We start from the raw sequence: 18,365 nt of genomic DNA, 5'->3' as shown, positions 1-18,365 counted from the left end.
AAGATAAAATAAATGATACAGATAAACATCCAGATGAAGAAATATATAAGGTGAAGTCGGGAAGGTCCAGAAGGAGCCTCTGCCCTATGGAATTGGGGTATATCACTCTCCAAGTGTGGCTGTATTCATAAACCTAGAAGCTCTCCCAGCTGAGGGCTTTTGATAGAGGCTTCATCACATAAACATGAAAGATCAACTCAATCTGTAGCCCCTGGTCTCTTGCCAGATGATGAAGGATAGACCTGAAAGTTTATGCTTACAATCATGGCTTGGTCTCTGGTGACCAGCACCGATCTTGAAGCTATTCATGAGTCCACCAAGAGTTGCCTCATTGGAACAAAAGACACTACTGTCACATATCAGATTCCCAGAAATTTGGGAGCTCTGGTCAGGAATCACAGTCAAAGAGACCAGACACTGGGGCAGAAGATGTTCCTTGTACTCTCACCAATTAGCATATAACAAGGGATTTAGGAGCAATGTGTTAGAATCAGGGCAGATAGCAATTATATTTTCAAGTATTTTACATTTTCTTTATGTTTTCATCTACAGACTCATACTGCCAACGAGCTTATTAAATAGTGGTTTCTTGGCCTGTGATGTTAGAAGATTTCTTGATAAAAGTTAGAAGTCAACTGTCTTACTTTCCTACTGCTATTATACCAAAAAGCCCCTTTGAAGGGGTGGGGGAAAGCACATAAAATTGAATGCCAAGAGGATAATCTGGACTGTAGGGGACATCTGGATCACTGATAAGCAGCATGGGAACACTCAGTTCAGGGACTATACAGACGGAGGCCCACTAAAGACACTGCTAACTAGAATTGGCCCCATCAGGAGAATATCCCAGGGAAATTTGGAACTTCATGTATTCCCTCTTTACCTGGCATTGTTAACACAAAGAATTTTTTTTTTTAACTTACCTTCACTTTCTTTTCCTCCCATTTTGTTTAATTCCTTTTTTGAATTAATAGTGTTTAGAAAAATATATAAACTATAATTCAGTTCATAGACTTGAAAACTGTTCTTTCTTGAAGTGGGTATTTTACTCACATAGGATCTTTAACTCTATCATGTACAAAACATATTAAATTTTACCAAGAGATGAATCAACTTCTAACTGTGGGGTATTTAAAATAGCCAATAAGAGGCTCACAGATGATAGTCACAGTTCTGCAGGATTCTGTGGTTCTACTCTCATCTATTGTAGGAGTAAAGGAATGAAAGCCACTATGAAACTCTGGGTCACTCAGATGGCCTGGTTATTCCCATTGCCTTCTGCTTCAAAGACGAATACATTATTGAGAATGTTACTAATTCTGAGCTGAGGTCTTTTCCGTCTCTATGACCTTTGATGCTTTTCTACTGATTTAGCATGAATTCTGTTTCATAGAGATGGAGATAAAATGCACATTTCTACTCTTTGTTCCATTCCATATATCTCTACAGGAGAAACGGACATTTTCTAACTTTTATGTTTTGTGCTAAAATATTAGGTATCCAGAAAAGAAGAGAAATATTTGCTTCTCAGGAATCTTAAGATAGATCACAAAGTGATCTATAAAAACAGAACATTTGGATTGGGGACAAAAAGATATAGGTCAGAATCATGGCTACATTACTAACTTAGCTGCAAATCATATTATCTGAACCCTATATTCTTCATCTCTGGACTGGAGATAGTAATATTTGGTTTTCTTGGTGGAGAGGTTTATGTGTGTGTGTGTGTGTAGATCAAATAAGGTAATCTGTGTGCATACACCTTGTATACTCAAAAATATTATGGAAGTGTTAACTTCCTTTTGCTGCTGCTGGTTCTGGTGGTGATGGCAAGCACTGCGGCATAGTAGAAGTCAGATTGGAGTTCAAACCCATGTGGCTGTTGTACTTATTGTGTACCATACTTTTATATCATAGTTTTCTCATTGTTGCTGTTATACTTAGTGTGTACCATACTTTTATATCATAGTTTCCTCATTTATATAATGGGGTAAAAATTACTGTTTTTAACAAACTAAAAAAAAAAACTATTTAACATATAAAATCTATAATTGTTAATAAGTGTTAAACATTTAACAGATGACCAGTAAATATGAGTTTTGTTTTTTTTTTTTATCTAATCCCTCCCTCTGCTCCTTGCACATACTCTAAAACATAAATGTGGGACTAGGTCAGGATTTGGTAATTTACAGCCTTTGGGCTAAATCTGGCTCACCATTTGTCTGAATAAATAAAGTTTTATTTGAATAAAGCCACACTCATTTGCTTACGTAGTGTCTACAGATGCTTCTTTATATTATGGCAGCATTCACTGGTTGTGACAGAGTCTACGTGGCTGACAAAGCCCCAAATACTTGTAGGCCCATATAGCCCTTTACAAAAAAGTTTGGTGATCTCTGGTGTAGAGAAAGTTCTAATATTAAAAACATAAGTAATGAACCTAGTGGTTATCTACTTGGACTACAGACACTTAAACTTGGGGATATAGATGGTATCTCACACTTTTTTGGTGTTAGGACCATGTTCCAATGTAGAAAACTTTTATTTATGTAGTTTTAACTATATATTTATCATATTCTAAATTAAAAACAAAATTTAAAGATATTTGTTTATTCATTTAAGAACAGGCATAATTTATTATATTTACACATTAAATGACATTTTAATGAAAAAATAACTATTTTACAAAGAAAAATTAGTGAAAAGCTTAACATTGCTTTGTGTTTTTAGGAATCTCTTCAATATCTGGCTTAATTGAAGCCCATGGGAATCCCATATTTGTGTCCATATTCAGTCTGTTCTGATAACACATGTATTGGTCCTTGTGAAATCCCACTATACATTTGTAAAAGAATGATAGTGCTAAAGGAAAAGAATATCATAGCATTATTATGAAAATGGTTTTGAGTGTGGGGACCACCAGTTGTCCCAGATTACACTTTGAGAACTACTTTTATAAGGTCATGTGTTCATGAAGTGATACTGGTGCAAAATCCAAACCAGGATAATATAACTCCTCAAAAAGTAAAATTTGACTTATAGTTTTGAGCCTGATCAGTTTTATTCTCTGTCTCACAGTGAATAATTTGTTTTGAATACAGATACATTCTGTTAAGCAAAGGACGTGTGGTCGAAAATGTAGTACTAGACTAAAATCCCACATGTTAAAACCTTATATTTTCTGTCGATTTGCATTTTAAGAAATAAAAATGGATTCACATGTGTCAGGCTTAAAATACTTTTATAGCTGTAATCTTGTGTTTTCCTTCCTGAGGAGGCACATCATACTGGCCCAGAAAGCAGGGTTTTGTGAAGACTCATTTTAAATATAGTTGCTTCTACTATTTCTAAGAGTCCTTGCTGTAAAAAGAAAAATAAAAACGTAAAGTTTGATGTAAATAAAGTGCTCTTTAAAAATTATACCATAATATATGCTCATTGTACATGACTTACAAGTACAGATGAACAAAATAAAAAAGAAAAATACATACGAAATACTAATAAGAACAATACCTTTGGAATTTTTCTAGTATTTTAATCTGATGTCTGTGATCCTATGTACCCAAAACTTTAAACTGTGATATTGAATTATTTTATCTTTTTCTAAGATACTCACTTTTTTGAAAAACCTAATATACTGTCTTCACAAAGTCTCATCACAGTAAACTCATTTGAAAATGCTAAAAATATATTATTGTTAAAAATATTTTGCTTAACAGTGGGGCACCTGGGTGGCTCAGTGGGTTAAGCCTCTTCCTTCAGCTCAGGTCATGGTCTCAGGGTCCTGGGATTGAGCCCCACATCAGGCTCTCTGCTCAACAGAGAGCTTGCTTCCCCCACCACCACCCCCGCCTGCCTCTCTGCCTACTTGTGATCTCTCTCTCTGTGTCAAATTAAAAAATATATATATTTTGCTTAACAAATTATTTTGCTTAGGATTTAAAAAATTACTTAGTAAGACTTCTAATTATTTTTGGTTGTAAGGACAAAGTACTTCTTTTTTATTAAAGGATAGAAAAATACATGAAATGCTCTTTGAGATTTAAATAAGGTCAAATAAATGTAAAAATGCATTATTGCAATAAGCTGAACTTGACATTATTTCAAGCAGGAAAGGCTGAGTAATGAAATGAACAATGCTGAGATTCTGATTAGCTGAACAATGAAAATTTAATATTTCAAAGGAGAGATTTAAAAAAATAGAAGATTTGACTTTTGGCTAATAAGATCCTTTAATCATCAATCATATTTATGATAGTTAAGTTTAAAAATGACAGTGAACTCAGGAATTTTTATAAGCTTCTATGTCACATGATACTTTATTTTTTAGAAAGATTTATTATTTTTTTTGAGAGAGAGTAAGTGATCAAGGAGAGGGACAGAAAGAGAGAAACTTAAATAGACTCCCCACTGAGCACAGGGCAGATCTGGGGCTGAATCTCAGGACCCTGAGATCAAGACCTGAGTTGAAACCAAGAGTTGGGTGCTCAACCAGTGACACCATGCAGGCGCCCCTCACTGTACTTTATTTGTACAATTTCAGTATTTGAAAGTCTCTTACAGCCTCAGAATCTTCGACTTCATCTGTATAGTCAACATGCAGCAAAATAATTTTAATGAAACCATGAGAAAAAAATGCCATGAAAGCATACATTTACCGAAGACATACGTTTTAGGAAAGACAGTCTTTTTTTTTTTTTTTTAAAGATTTTATTTATTTATTTTACAGAGAGAAATCACAAGTAGATGGAGAGGCAGGCAGAGAGAGAGAGAGGGGGGGAAGCAGGCTCCCTGCTGAGCAGAGAGCCCGATGCGGGGCTCGATCCCAGGACCCTGAGATCATGACCTGAGCCGAAGGCAGCGGCTTAACCCACTGAGCCACCCAGGCGCCCCAAGGAAAGACAGTCTTATTTCAAGAAAACATAGTCTTTTATTGGTTTGTGGCATAAAATATTTTCTTTTCTGACAGACATGTATATCTTTCACAAAATACATGTAGTAATGGTACAGAATTAATAGTCCAACCTCATTAATATGAGTGAATATTACTTCTCAAAGGAATATAAATTAATATAAATTCCTCAGGGAAGTTCCACAGACTATCTTTTGGCCCCTAGAACTGTTTTTTAAATGGACCAGTTTTGTGCTTATATTGGGTATTGGAGCTACAAACATGAAAACAAGAGATTTGCACTTCAGAAGAAGGAACTTCAAAGAGTCAAGTGCAAAGGTCAGGGAGCAGTAATTCTGTGTGGGTGGAAGGTGGAGTAGGATAGCATAAGCAAGTTGTGTGTTGAAGAGACTCTTCTTTTCATGCATGGATCTACTGGTGTAAGCTTCCATCAAAAAGTGGCTCCTTCCTAGATGTTTCCCATGACATAAATATCATTTTTCCTTTCTTATCCTACAGATCAGTTTTTCCTTCAAAGCTCCTCTTTTCTGGAGAAGTAAAATCCAGGAGAGAAATTTTAGTTGTTAGAATCATTAAAGTTATGCTTATTTGTTAAGGCTACAGCTAGGGTAGGAGAGATAGAAGTCCCAACTTTAGCAGTACGTCTGCCAGCTTCTCTTTCTCTCTGAAGAAGGCATATAGGAATGAAAGTAAGTAGGATTATTCTGGGGAAAACCTTGAATCTTCTTTAATTCATGAAAGAATAAATTATTCATAATTAAGAGACTTTATTATCAGTAAGACATTACTTGTGACATTTTTTATCAGTGTGTCTCACCTCTGAAGGTTGAGACTTTTTTGCTAAAAATGATAACCATATTATTCCCATTCACTCTGGTTCATAACCCTCATAGTCTTCTGTGGCTTCTCATTCTTCCATGCCTTGCATAAATCATTGTTTGTCGAGTCTAGGCAGTTCTTATTCCTTTTCCTTGGGTTTAGTGTCTCTCCTTTCATTATCATTTACATTGCCACATCTTAATATAGATTTCTGTTATCTGTCGTCTGGAAAATCATAAAGTGTCCAAGCCATGGTGTACTGGGAGCTGAGAGTATGTGTATGGATATTTTTTAAAAAATTTTCTTCCCCCCACTTTGGTCATTAGATCCTGTGACCATTTCAATTCTCTGCTCAAAAAGCTACTAGTGTCATTCCATCTGTTATCTAAAAGAGTCTAAGCAGCCTAGCTGAATATCAATATATCTTACAGTGAGATTACTCTTATTCTGTTACATAAAGGTTATGTTTCAATCTGAATATTTTAATAAAGGAAAGTGATATTTAAATTGGAATAAGTATTGTAAGTTACTGAAAAAAATTCAAGATTCATTTCTGACTAGAAATAAAATGAACAAAAAACCCACAGTTTATGGAGAAGTAGAAATACCAGTATACTTAACTAATATATTAAGCTTGCCAATTAAAATTTGTAAACATCGTATTTGCTGAATTCATTACTACTAAATGAGTAGGAATCTAAAAATTAATAATTAGCATTTTGACACATTTCTGAGAATCCAGATCAATGCAATAAAATTAAAAACAGGAACAAGTAATTTAAAGAAATGATAGCTTTTATTATTTATAAATATTACAGATATAAGGAAACTTAAAATTATCATGACCTCTGATTAGTTATAAGAATGTTTGAAATCTACCTTAAAATAATATGAATTATCTTAAAATCTACCTTAAAATAATACTCTATTATCTTTTAAAAATATTTTGCTTAACAGTGGGATGCCTGGGTGTTACCAGGTGGTGACAACAGTAACAACAGTGGTGAGCCACTGGGTGGCTCAGTGGATTAAGCCTCTGCTTTCAGCTCAGGTCATGGTCTCAGGGTCCTGGGATGGAGCCCTGCATTGGGCTCTCTGCTCTCTGGGGAGCTTGCTTCCCCCCCACCCCTGCCTGCCTCTTTGCCTACTTGTGATCTCTCTCAAGAGTTATGAAAAAACTTTTTTCAAGGTTGTTTTATATTAACAAAAATTTGGAAAAGCCTAAGAATTTAGCTATAGGGAAATGATTTGTGAAGATGATAGATTTATTTGGACTGGCATTAAACTTAATTTTTAGGAGATGTTTTTATCACTCAAAGTCTGTGCATAGACACTGGCAAAACACAAAGAGAATTGAATACTGAATGTGTGATATTATGGTAGCTGGGTAGAAAATATCAAAGAACAAAATGGAATGAAAACAACAGAGCTTGACATAGTGGTTGTCTTTGGATAGTGGATTCTTAGCTTCTTTTATTCTTTTTACTAATTTGAAATTATAAATTTATTACTGTAAGATTACATTACTTTTATAATTAGAATACATGAAATGAGTGCTAAATAAACAAATATGCCAAATTCAGTTAGAATTCACTTCCCTCAAGAACCTTTCCTTGATTAATCCCGCTGGCATTGATCATTGTTTCATACCATGCCCCCATATTCGTGTATTCAGTTTTTGCATGTTTCAAAAAAATCAATTCATGAGCATAATTATGGTATTTCCACATATATATAGTGTAGTCTCCACACTGAATTAAAAGCTTGAGAATATTAGGAACCTCAAGTGTATGTCCTGTTGTATTCTAGAATAATTTATGTACTTTTCACAGATTGAATATTAACTTACTGAACACCTGATGAACCATTGGAAATGTGGTGACATGTGACAAGAGGAATAAATATGAAACACAATCCAACATTCTCTACAGTTTTTATTGCCACTAAACCCTAGTTGTTGAATTTCAAGAATATATATGCAAAAATGTTGAGTATGATACTTTTATAGTTGTATATTACCATTTCAAACCAAGCTTATAGCTTATCCAGCAATGCTGTCCACATAAAATTTTTAAGCTCTAATTTTCTGCCAATAGTATGTTACCATTATATTATGTTCATATATGCCATAGTTCTTTCTGAGTTTCCATCAAAAATCAGCTGAAGTGTTTTGTTATAAAACTAGATAGCAAAGAAGAAATGAGTAACTGCTTCTAGTAGGTAGATGTCACTACCGCTGAATTGCCTATTAACACATATACACTGTTTCTTTGTGTCCCAGATGTTCAGGCAAATGGGAATGAAAAAAATCAATGAATTGGAACCTCTTGATTCTGTTATTCGGGTGACAAACAGTCTGTATTGCTTATTGATGATTGTTTTACCCTTGACAAAGTGGCAGCAATTGTTACTTGCAGATGTAGCTACATTTAATTTCTTTTCTCAATTCCCCACACCACTTTGTCATTCTGGATCAGAGGGAAAAAAAGCCAAACATACCACTAACTGCATGTGCTCTCTATACTTATTGATTAACTAAGGAATATTATTAGTACTTCTTATTGAAACCAGATGAGAAAAAAATGATACATTAAATCCAGTCATTTAGTGGAAGATCTTTACTCATTTCAGGGAATGGGGTTTTGGGCAAGAATTGTGAACAACTCTGGAGAAAGAATAAGATAATAGACCCCAATGTTAGTTATATTTTTCCAAAAGCAAGGGAAAATGCTGATGTATAAATTGAAATAATATATATTTTTTAATTTTAAAGATTTTCTTGTTTATAATGGGAGTGGGGACAGGAAGGAGAGTCTTTTTTTTTTTTTAAGATTTTATTTATTTATTTGACATACAGAGATCAGAGTAGGCAGAGAGACAGGAGGAGAGAGAAGAGGAAGCAGGCTCCCTGCTGAGAAGAGAGCCCTACGCAGGGCTCCATCCCAAGACCCTGAGATCATGACCTAAGACAAAGGTAGAGGCTTAACCCACTAAACCACCCAGGTGCCCCAAGAGGGATAGTCTTAAGCTTTACTCTGTGCAGAGCACATAGCCCTGTTCTGGGGTGAGTCTCATGACCCTGAGATCATGACTTGATCCAAAACCAAGAGTTGGACACTTAACTCAGTATGCCACCCAGGCGCCCCTCACACAGTATTTTAAGATCAGGCAAAAGTAGATGTGGTTTTGTGAGTCATTTACAAATTGATGCGAACGTGAACAATGACCCAGAAAACCAGACAGGAAGAAAATAAGCTGGATGAATAATGGTTGCAGTGCTAATAAAATAATGTGATTAGCAGCCAGCTCAGTCGGAAGAAGTAGAAAAACAGTGATACTGCATCTAATGTTTGGGTGGCAATATGAAGGCTAATGTTGGAATATAGTTTTATGAAAGAAGAAATTAGTGAAAGCAAGTGAACTTGTCTAATTCATTTTTGTGAACATTTATATATATATATATATATATATATATATATATATACACACACACACACAAACATATGTATATATATATATATATATATAAACACTTGTGTCCAAAGCTATTCTAAAGCCATTGGCTATTAATTCTTTGGCTTTAGGCTATTTATTTACAGGCAAATTTTTGTTCAAATACGTGATTCAATATAAATACTCTTTCCTTCCAAAAATCTTTATTGTAGTCCAAAGGTTGAAAGTTGAGATATCTTCAAAAATAAACATTTGAAAACAGCAGAAAATCTAGAATGCTTAAATGGATTACATTAGTAGAGGCAAATTCAAATAACAAAATGGAAAAGAGTGCAAATGGAGAATCACAGAGAGGAACATTAAATTTAATACTGAGGAAAAACTTAACATGGGTTCTTTCCAGTTGTACAGTAGTTTAATAAACGTAGCAACCTTTTTTTTTTTTTCCAATCGTGATAAAATCTCTTTCATTTAGTTGTAATGCCAGGAGAAGGATTAGTATTCTGTAGAAATTGTGATAAAGTGTTTATTTGGTTCTCTTTGCACTTAACATACATTTTTTCAATACATGTATTTTGATGAGATTTGTGTGTCTAATATAAGGCTTGTCTGCTGACCTTACAACAGTTGTTACCAACATGTACACTGGCAGAAAATAATTATCTTTTGTTGTCTGGGGTGAGCATGGACATGTGTTTATGCAAATTAAGGAATTTGGGGCATTTACATGTTCAGTTCAGCTTAGTGAACATTTAATGATGATGTGCTATTCTTGGGGAGGATGACAATAGGGTTGGAGGAGAGAGATAGAGATTTAAGTTTGGGTAGCCATACTGCTAATTCTGTAAGGGTTGACAATACATATAAGAGAAATACATAGAAATCACTGAAATGCAAGGTAGATGTCTATAAATGCAATAGTATATCCAAATCATTTCTTATTTATATAGTTAGTCCTCTGAATAGATGAATTTAAAAAAAGGTATATTCTGGTTGGGATGGGAGACATCATTTAGGAAGATTTCTTGAAAAATTGCATTAATTTTGATTGCTTTTAGGGAGAAAAAGGTTATTCTAGGAAGAAGAGATAGCTGAAGCAAGACATAGAATAATTTTCCTTTTGCACAGTGTCTGAGAGTCCAACAGTTTCATTAGCAGAAACTACTTTTAATTTCCTTGAGGTGATCTGGGAGGGTGGTGGCAGTAAGTAAGGCTGCTGATGAAGGCTTTCGTCTTCCCATTTGAAATAGAAAATATATTAACTTCAGGTCAGCTTTTCCAAGAATAGAATCTTGCTTCTCCTGGCTTCTTTCTGCTCTAGGCAGACATTTATGTACTAGACTACCTTTATTACTAAGCCAGTCCCTACCAAAGGCTAGAAGCATTTGAGAAGACTGAAGCATGCTTGAGGCAGTTCTAGAATTAGGATTGCTGCTTTACATCCAATATCAAGGTACTTGATAAGTCATAGATTTCTCATGAACTAAATCCAGTGGGTTTTCCTACTAGTTATGATTATTATTTTGTCTTGATTAAGTATTATTGCATTTCCTCTGCTGGTCTACATTACTATTCCAAATGTTTTTAATTGATATGCTGGTAAATTGCCTAGTACTTTTTGGTTTCACGTAACTGGAGTCTGTTTTAAAATAAAATGATCACACCCATGAGCATCCTTGTTTATTTCCACCTATCCAGTAAATGTTTCAGTATTAACATCAGTTCCATTCAAGCTTGAATTTGTTTTGATTTAGGTGACAGATCTATATCTAAGTGTAATTCACCTTTCCCCAGGCTGGCCCAGTGTTATCGTCTTTTTCTTACACCATCAGCAGTTACCAAGACACCAGCTTTCCTTGAGGCTCAAACTGTTCTAAGTATCATAATTGAGGACTCTGTAAGCTATATCTTGTTGCCCTTTTCATAATACTTTTCACTATGGAAAAATACATTATAAACATTATTCCTATTCTAAGGAGCTCAGCTGTGTCTTTGTAACAAAAATGAAGTGGAAACTTGCCAAATGCTACGATAGAGAAAGAAGGTAAAAATCATTGCTCTGAATTATTCATAAAATCACAAAATTTAGGGACAAACACTAAACAAGGAAGCCTTACGCAATGGCCTGAAACTGAGAAATTTTCTTTAGTTTCTCATGTAATTTGAAATGTCTTGCGATCCATACTCTCACTGTTAAAAACATATGGATGATTCTCTTTTAGTGAAAAGCACCCAATAGAATTGTTAGACAAATAAGATGAGCTTTTCTCCTCTTCCCATTTTCCCACCAATATGTGTACAAATGTATGTTTTAAAAGACCTAATCTCTCTATGATGTCATTTTCCCCCAGACTACCGGAATATATATTTATTCCTCTAGAATTATTTAGCTCTCAGGGCTGAGTTACTATTTCCCTGGAGTTGCATTGCCCAAAGTAATGTGGACATTTTTCTCATTTTAACTTTCACCTCATATGGTCCCTTGGTTTGTAACATTTTGCAGCTGTTTTTATTTCTTTTCCTCTCTGTGGAAATTCTTTGCAAAGTCAGGAGAAAAAGTGTTGATGTTTTTTTCTTATTCAAAAATTATGGTGGATGAAAACAAAATTTGATTAGGCAACTCCATTGCACACTGTCCTAACCTTTTACTAAGATGAACATGAGGGTACCGAAAAGGTGAGAACTCAGGCCACTGAAAATTTAGAATGTAGGTCAGCATTGTGCTCAGTTTGAGGAAAGCATCAATAACTCAGTGAATTTGTGGTGACTGTGAAAAGTAACAATTAGAAGCAAAAATGCCATGTCCTCTTTTTATGACGGAGAAAAGATATCCTGAAAATAAGCAGAAAAACCCTTTGTATTTCCCTTATAATTATTTCCTGACCAAATAGAAGGACCTGTGCCAGTAGGAAAACTATATAGATGTATCTCTATTCTTCCTGGTGTTGACACAGAGGGAAATTTGCCCTCTTTACCATTCCTGTAACCTCCATATTATCATATAAGTAATAACCAAACTTTTGTAGATACTGATAAGATAGTAAACTGGAATGGACTGCTACTCCCTAACCAGGATCCAGATCTAAGATGTCACACAAGTGAAGAGACCATGTTTGCACAGAGAAGTGAATGTAGAAACAGTGAGGAAGACTTTGAGCTCTGATGTCTAGAAGAAATGTCAGTTAGAGGCTGATGACCTCTTATCATTTGTACTATTTCTCACCTAAGAGGTATAAACACCTAACTGGTCTCTCTGCTTCTAGCCTTGCACTACAGTCTCTACTTGGTAGAGTAGGTAGAGAGATCTTGTTAAAAAGAAAGCAGATAAATTCATTCTTCTGCTAAAAACACTCTTCTGCTATCAATGGCTTCCCATCCTATCCAGATTAAAATTCAGAGTTCTTGCCAAGCTTACAAGCCCATACAGGATCCTGTCCCTCAACTGCCTCTCGGAAAAAATCTTCAACCTCCCCATCGCTCACCCTGTCAGTCACACCAGTGTCCTTGCTGTTGTTTTGAAACAAGTGAAGCATGATTCCAGTTCAGGGTCTTTATCCTTACCGTTTTCTCTGCATGCCTTGCTGGATGCCTTGGGCGTTCCACATGGCTTACTTCCTTACGCCCCTCAAGTTCTTTGCTCATATACCAATTTCACACAGAAATATTTACTCACTAAAATTGCACACGCATCCTTAGTTTCCTCTCTTACTCCTAACATCCTTGCAGCATTTGTCACTATTATTTACTTTTTCATCTTTTCCCACAAAAATATAAGCTCAATATGGACAGAATTCTTTTTTATTGTGGTAAGAAGAACAGCATGAAATCTACCCTCTTAAAAATTATTTAAGTGTACCTAACAGTATTGTCAGCTATATACATGTTATTGTACAGCAGATCTCTAGAACTTATTTATCTTCTTAACTGACGCTCTGTACCTATTGAACATTTCTTTCTCCTGCCAGTCCCTGGCATACAACATTTTACTTTTGTGTCTATGAGTTTGACTAATTTAAAAAAAAATTTTTTAAGGATTTTATTTATTTATTTGACAGAGATCACAAGTATGCAGAGAGGCAGGCAGAGAGAGAGAGAAGGAAGCAGGCTCCCCGCTGAGCAGAGAGCCCGATGCGGGACTCGATCCCAGGACCCTGAGATCATGACCCGAGCCGAAGGCAGAGGCTTTAACCCACTGAGCCACCCAGCCGCCCAAAGTTTGACTAATTTAGATACCTTATGTAAGTTGAATCATGTAGCATGTGAAAATATCTCCTTTTCTAAGTGTGGATAATATTCGATTGTATGAATATAACACATTTTCTTTATCCATTATTCTGTTTATGGACATTGAGGTTGTTTCTATCTCTTGACTATTGTGAATAATGCTGCAGTGAACATGGGAGTGCAATTCTGTTTGGCTAGAGTTTTCAGTACTTTGGATAGATACTCAGAAGTAGGATTGTTTGTTCACATCTTAATTCTACTTTTAATTTTTTTAAATTTTTTTCTTATGTTTAATTTGGTTATGTATGTATACATGCTTGCATGTATGTATGTATATATATATATGTATTTTAGAAATTGAGTTGGTAATTCCTATATACTTTGAATATTCACCCCTTGTCATATATGTGAGTTGCAGATATTCTCTGGTTTTCCTTAGGTTGCCTTTTGACATGGTTGATTGTTTTCTTTATTGCACGGTAGCCTTTTATTTTGATGTGGTTCTTTCACCTGTTTTTGTTTTGTTGCCTGTGCATTTATGTTATATCCAAGAAGTCTTTGCCATGATCAATGCTATGAAGATATATGCTTGTTTTCTTCTAGAAGTTTTATAGTTTCAGGTCCTATGTTTAAGTCTTTATTCCATTTTAAATTGATTTTTATGTATCATATAAGGGTTCAGTTTTAATCTTTTGCATTTGGATGTAGTTTCCCAATGCTATTTATTGAAAAATATAATATCCTTTGTCCATTGTGTAGTCTTGGCACCCTCGTGAAGATCAGTTGACCATATATGAATGGGTTTATTTCTGGACTCTATTCAGATCCATTGGTATTTGTATATAGGTATCAATATTGATATATATGTCTTGATGTAACTGTCCTACTTCTTTGATTACTGTAGCTTTGTGGTATGTTTTCAAGTCAGGAAGTATGAGTCTTCTTTTTCAGCAATATTTTGGGGTTCTTTGTGGTTCAATATAAATTTTAGATTGAGTTTTTCTATTTCTGCAAAAAATCTCTTTGGAATTTTGACAGGGATTGTATTGAATCTGTGGATTCAATAGCATAGACATTGGATAGCATAGACATTTGAACAGTAGTAAGTCTTCCAATCTATGAATGTGGCACCATTCCAATTATTTGTGTCTACTTTAATTTCATTCAGCAATGTTTGATGGTTTTCACTGTACAAGTCTTTCATGTCCTTGGTTAAGTTTATTCCTAAGTATTTTGTTCTTTTTGATACCATTGTAAATGAGATTGTTTTCTTATTTTCTTTTCAGATTGTTTATTGTTAGTGTATAGATGTTTAATTGATTTTAATACTGTTGATTTTGTATCCTGTGACTTTGCTAAAAGTGTTTATTTTAGCAAGTGTGTGTGTATGTATAATCTTACGATTTTCTACATGTTAGATCACATCATCTGCCAATAAAGATACTATAAAACTGTAAAAGTAAAAAGTATACCTCTTCTTTTTCTGATTTGGATGCTTTTTATTTCTTTCTCTTGCCTACTTTTTTTTTTCCTCTTATCAAGGACTTCCATCTGTTTTAATGTTTTATCTTTTATTTCTCATTTCATCTAGTTGAGTCTGTTTTCTGTTTTGTTCATAGTCCACCTGGAAGTTTGTTAATTTTGTTGATCAAAAAGTAGGAAAACCTACTTTTTGCTTCTTTTTTAATTGGAGAGTTAATATCATCTACTTTTTTTTTTTTTTTTCAAATGCAGGCTACATTATCGGGCTTTAATTCTAATGCAATTCAGAATCTTTTTTTTTAGTTAAATTTATTTATTTTTTTAATAAACATATAATGTATTTTTATCCCCAGGGGTACAGGTCTGTGAATCGCCAGGTTTACACATTTCACAGCACTCATCATAGCACATACCCTCCCCAATGTCCATATCCCCACCACCCTCTCCTGTCCCCTCTCCACCAGCAACCCTCAGTCTATTTTTGAGATTGAGTCTTTTATGGTTTGGGGGGTAGGAAAACAAACCATATCATTTACTTTTAAAGAATTACTGATAAAGACTTCTGCTATTCTGTTAAATGTTTTCTATCTTGAGACTTTTTTTTTGTAGTGACATGCTCTGATTTCTTATTTTCTTTTGTGTATTTTCTAGTTTTTTAATTTTCAGCATAACAGTATTCATTATTTTTGCACCACACCCAGTGCTCCATGCAATCCATGTCCTCTATAATACCCACCACCTGGTTCCCCCAACCTCCCACCCTCCTGCCACTTCAGACCCCTCATATTGTTTTTCAGAGTCCAAAGTCTCTCATGGTTCACCTCCCCTTCCATTTTCCCCCAACTCCCTTCTCCTCTCAATCTCCCCATATCCTCCATGCTATTTGTTATGCTCCACAAATAAGTGAAACCATAGGATAATTGACTCTCTCTGCTTGACTGATTTCACTCAGCATAATCTCTTCCAGTCCCGTCCATGTTGCTACAAAAGTTGGGTATTCATCCTTTCTGATGGAGGCATCTAGTTTTTTTAATTCTTAACATGCAGTTTGTGTAAAACATCTTCATGTTAGAAAAATCTTTTTTAAGCAGAAAACTTTAATTGCATACAAAATTCTATTCCTTTTTTTTTTTAAAGATTTTATTTATTTATTTGACACAGAGAGATCACAAGTAGACGGAGATAGAGGCAGGCAGAGAGAAAGAGAGAGAGAGAGAGAGAGGGAAGCAGGCTCCCTGCTGAGCAGAGAGCCTGATGCGGAACTCGATCCCAGGAACCTGAGATCATGACCTGAGCTGAAGGCAGCGGCTTAACCCACTGAGCCGCCCGGGCGCCCCAAAATTCTATTCCTTTACCTCTCCCCTCTCTACAAACTTTGTTATTGATGCTACAAATTACATCTTTTTATATTATGACTCCATTATAGTTATAGTTATATTTCTTTTAATTTTTATAACAGAATGAGAAGTGATTTATGTCACATGTTGCTTTATTAAAGAATTCTATGCATGTGTGTATCTATATATTTTGCCTTTATTATGAGGTTTATACTTTCACATGATTTTGTGTTGTTGTCCGGTGTCCTCCTGTTTCCACTTGGTATTCCCTTTAGCATTTCTTGTAAGGCTATTCTAGTGGTGATTAACTCCTTCAACTTTTCTTTTTCTTTTCTTTTCTTTTTTTTTTTTTTAAGATTTTTAAATTTATTTACTTATTTGACAGACAGAGATCACAAGTAGGCAGAGAGGCAGAGGGAGAGAGAGGGAGAAGCAGGCTCCCTGATGAGCAGAGAGCCCGATGTGGGGCTCGATCCGAGGACCCTAGGATCATGACCTGAACCTAAGGCAGAGGCTTTAACCCACTGAGCCACCCAGCCGCCCCCAACTTTTGTTTTTCTTGGAAAGTCTTTATTTCTCCCTTACATTTGAAGGGAAGGTTTTGCTTGACATAGTATTCTTGGCAGTTTCTTTTTTCTTCATCTCTTTGAATTTATTATTCAGCCTGCACTGGATAGCAAGGTTTCTGCTGAGAAATTTGCTGTCTTATAGAGGATAACTTGTCAAGTCACTTTTCTTCTGCTGATTTGAAAATTCTCTTTTTTTTGACTTTTGACAATTAGAATATAATATATCTTCATTTGGACTTCTTTGGTTCCTTTTTGATTGGAGTGTGTTGGGCTTCCTTAATCTTGATGTCCATTTCCTTCCCCAGATTTAAATTTTCACCATTATTTCTTCAAATAAACTTTATGTCCCAATCTTTCTCCATCTTATGGGAGCACCATTATGTATTTATTGTTCCTTTTTATAATGTCCTCTAATCCCTACTTCATTCTTTTGCATTCTGTTTTCTTTTTGCTTTTCTGACTGTATCATTTCATATGATCTGTATTTGAGTTCACGGATTCTTTCTTCTACTTGATCACATTTGCTGTTGAGCCCTTCTAATGCGTTTTTCTTCATTTTGAAATGTTTCTTTTTTATAGTTTGTACCTCTTTATTGATATTTTTATTTTCTTCATGCATCATTTTCCTGGTTCATTCAACACCTTTGTGACAGTTATTTTGAATTCCTTGGTAGGTAATTCTTTTATTTTGAATTCTTTGTTAGATAATTCTTTTATTAGGTAATCCTAATAATTAGGTAATCCTGAATGTCGTTAGGGTTGATTTTTGGACATTCATTTCATCCTTTTGTTGGTGCATGTATCTCTGTTTATTCAAATTCTTTATAATTTTGTTTTGGGATCAAAGAATTTTTAAAAACTGTTATTTCTTCCAGTCTTTAGAGATTGGCTTTGTGCAGGGAAAGGTCTTCACCAATTTGGCTAGAAATTCTGGAGACCTCTCAGACCTTTTCTGGGGAAGCAGTTTCTTTGGTTTATACATTTTAATTCCAGATTAAGGGATCTGCTAGTTCCTTTTGTCAGGAGCTCTTAATCTCTTGCACCCTCTGGTGTCTGTTTCTTGTATTGCAAGTTTTTCAGAGCTGCCCTGAATTTGTCACCTCTCTTTCTCAGTGGTCCCCTGGGCTCTTAGAGTATGCTGTGCCCCACCAGTAGTCCCAAGTCAGGTGAAACAGAAACCAGTTCCTGGGCAGCTCCCACAAAAGTCTGAATGTTGGATGCATGCTCCTCTCTTTGAGGGGATAGGCTGCTGAGCTGTATCAGCCTCTGTTTGCTGTATTGTGGACACTTTGGAGCAGTAGCAAACCATTTAGCTCTCTTGTTTTGAGTGGCTGCCAAGCCTTTAGAGTATTCTAGGTCTTATAAGTGCTCTGAGATAGACAAGACAGAAACCAGTCTCATGGGTAGCTCCTGGAAAAGGTGGAACATTGGACACATACATACAACACACACAGACACACACGTCTTTTTCATCCCTGTGAGAATCTAAGACTTGGTAATTTTCTTCTACTCATTCCATACTGAGTCAAGGGGAAAAAACTACAGTAAGTGAATGGTCTAAACCATTGC

Source organism: Mustela putorius, unplaced genomic scaffold (genome assembly GCF_011764305.1).
Source record: "Mustela putorius furo isolate JIRA1106 unplaced genomic scaffold, ASM1176430v1.1 tig00003898_pilon_pilon_pilon, whole genome shotgun sequence".
Classification (NCBI taxonomy): domain Eukaryota; kingdom Metazoa; phylum Chordata; class Mammalia; order Carnivora; family Mustelidae; genus Mustela; species Mustela putorius.
This window is presented reverse-complemented; position numbering follows the sequence as displayed.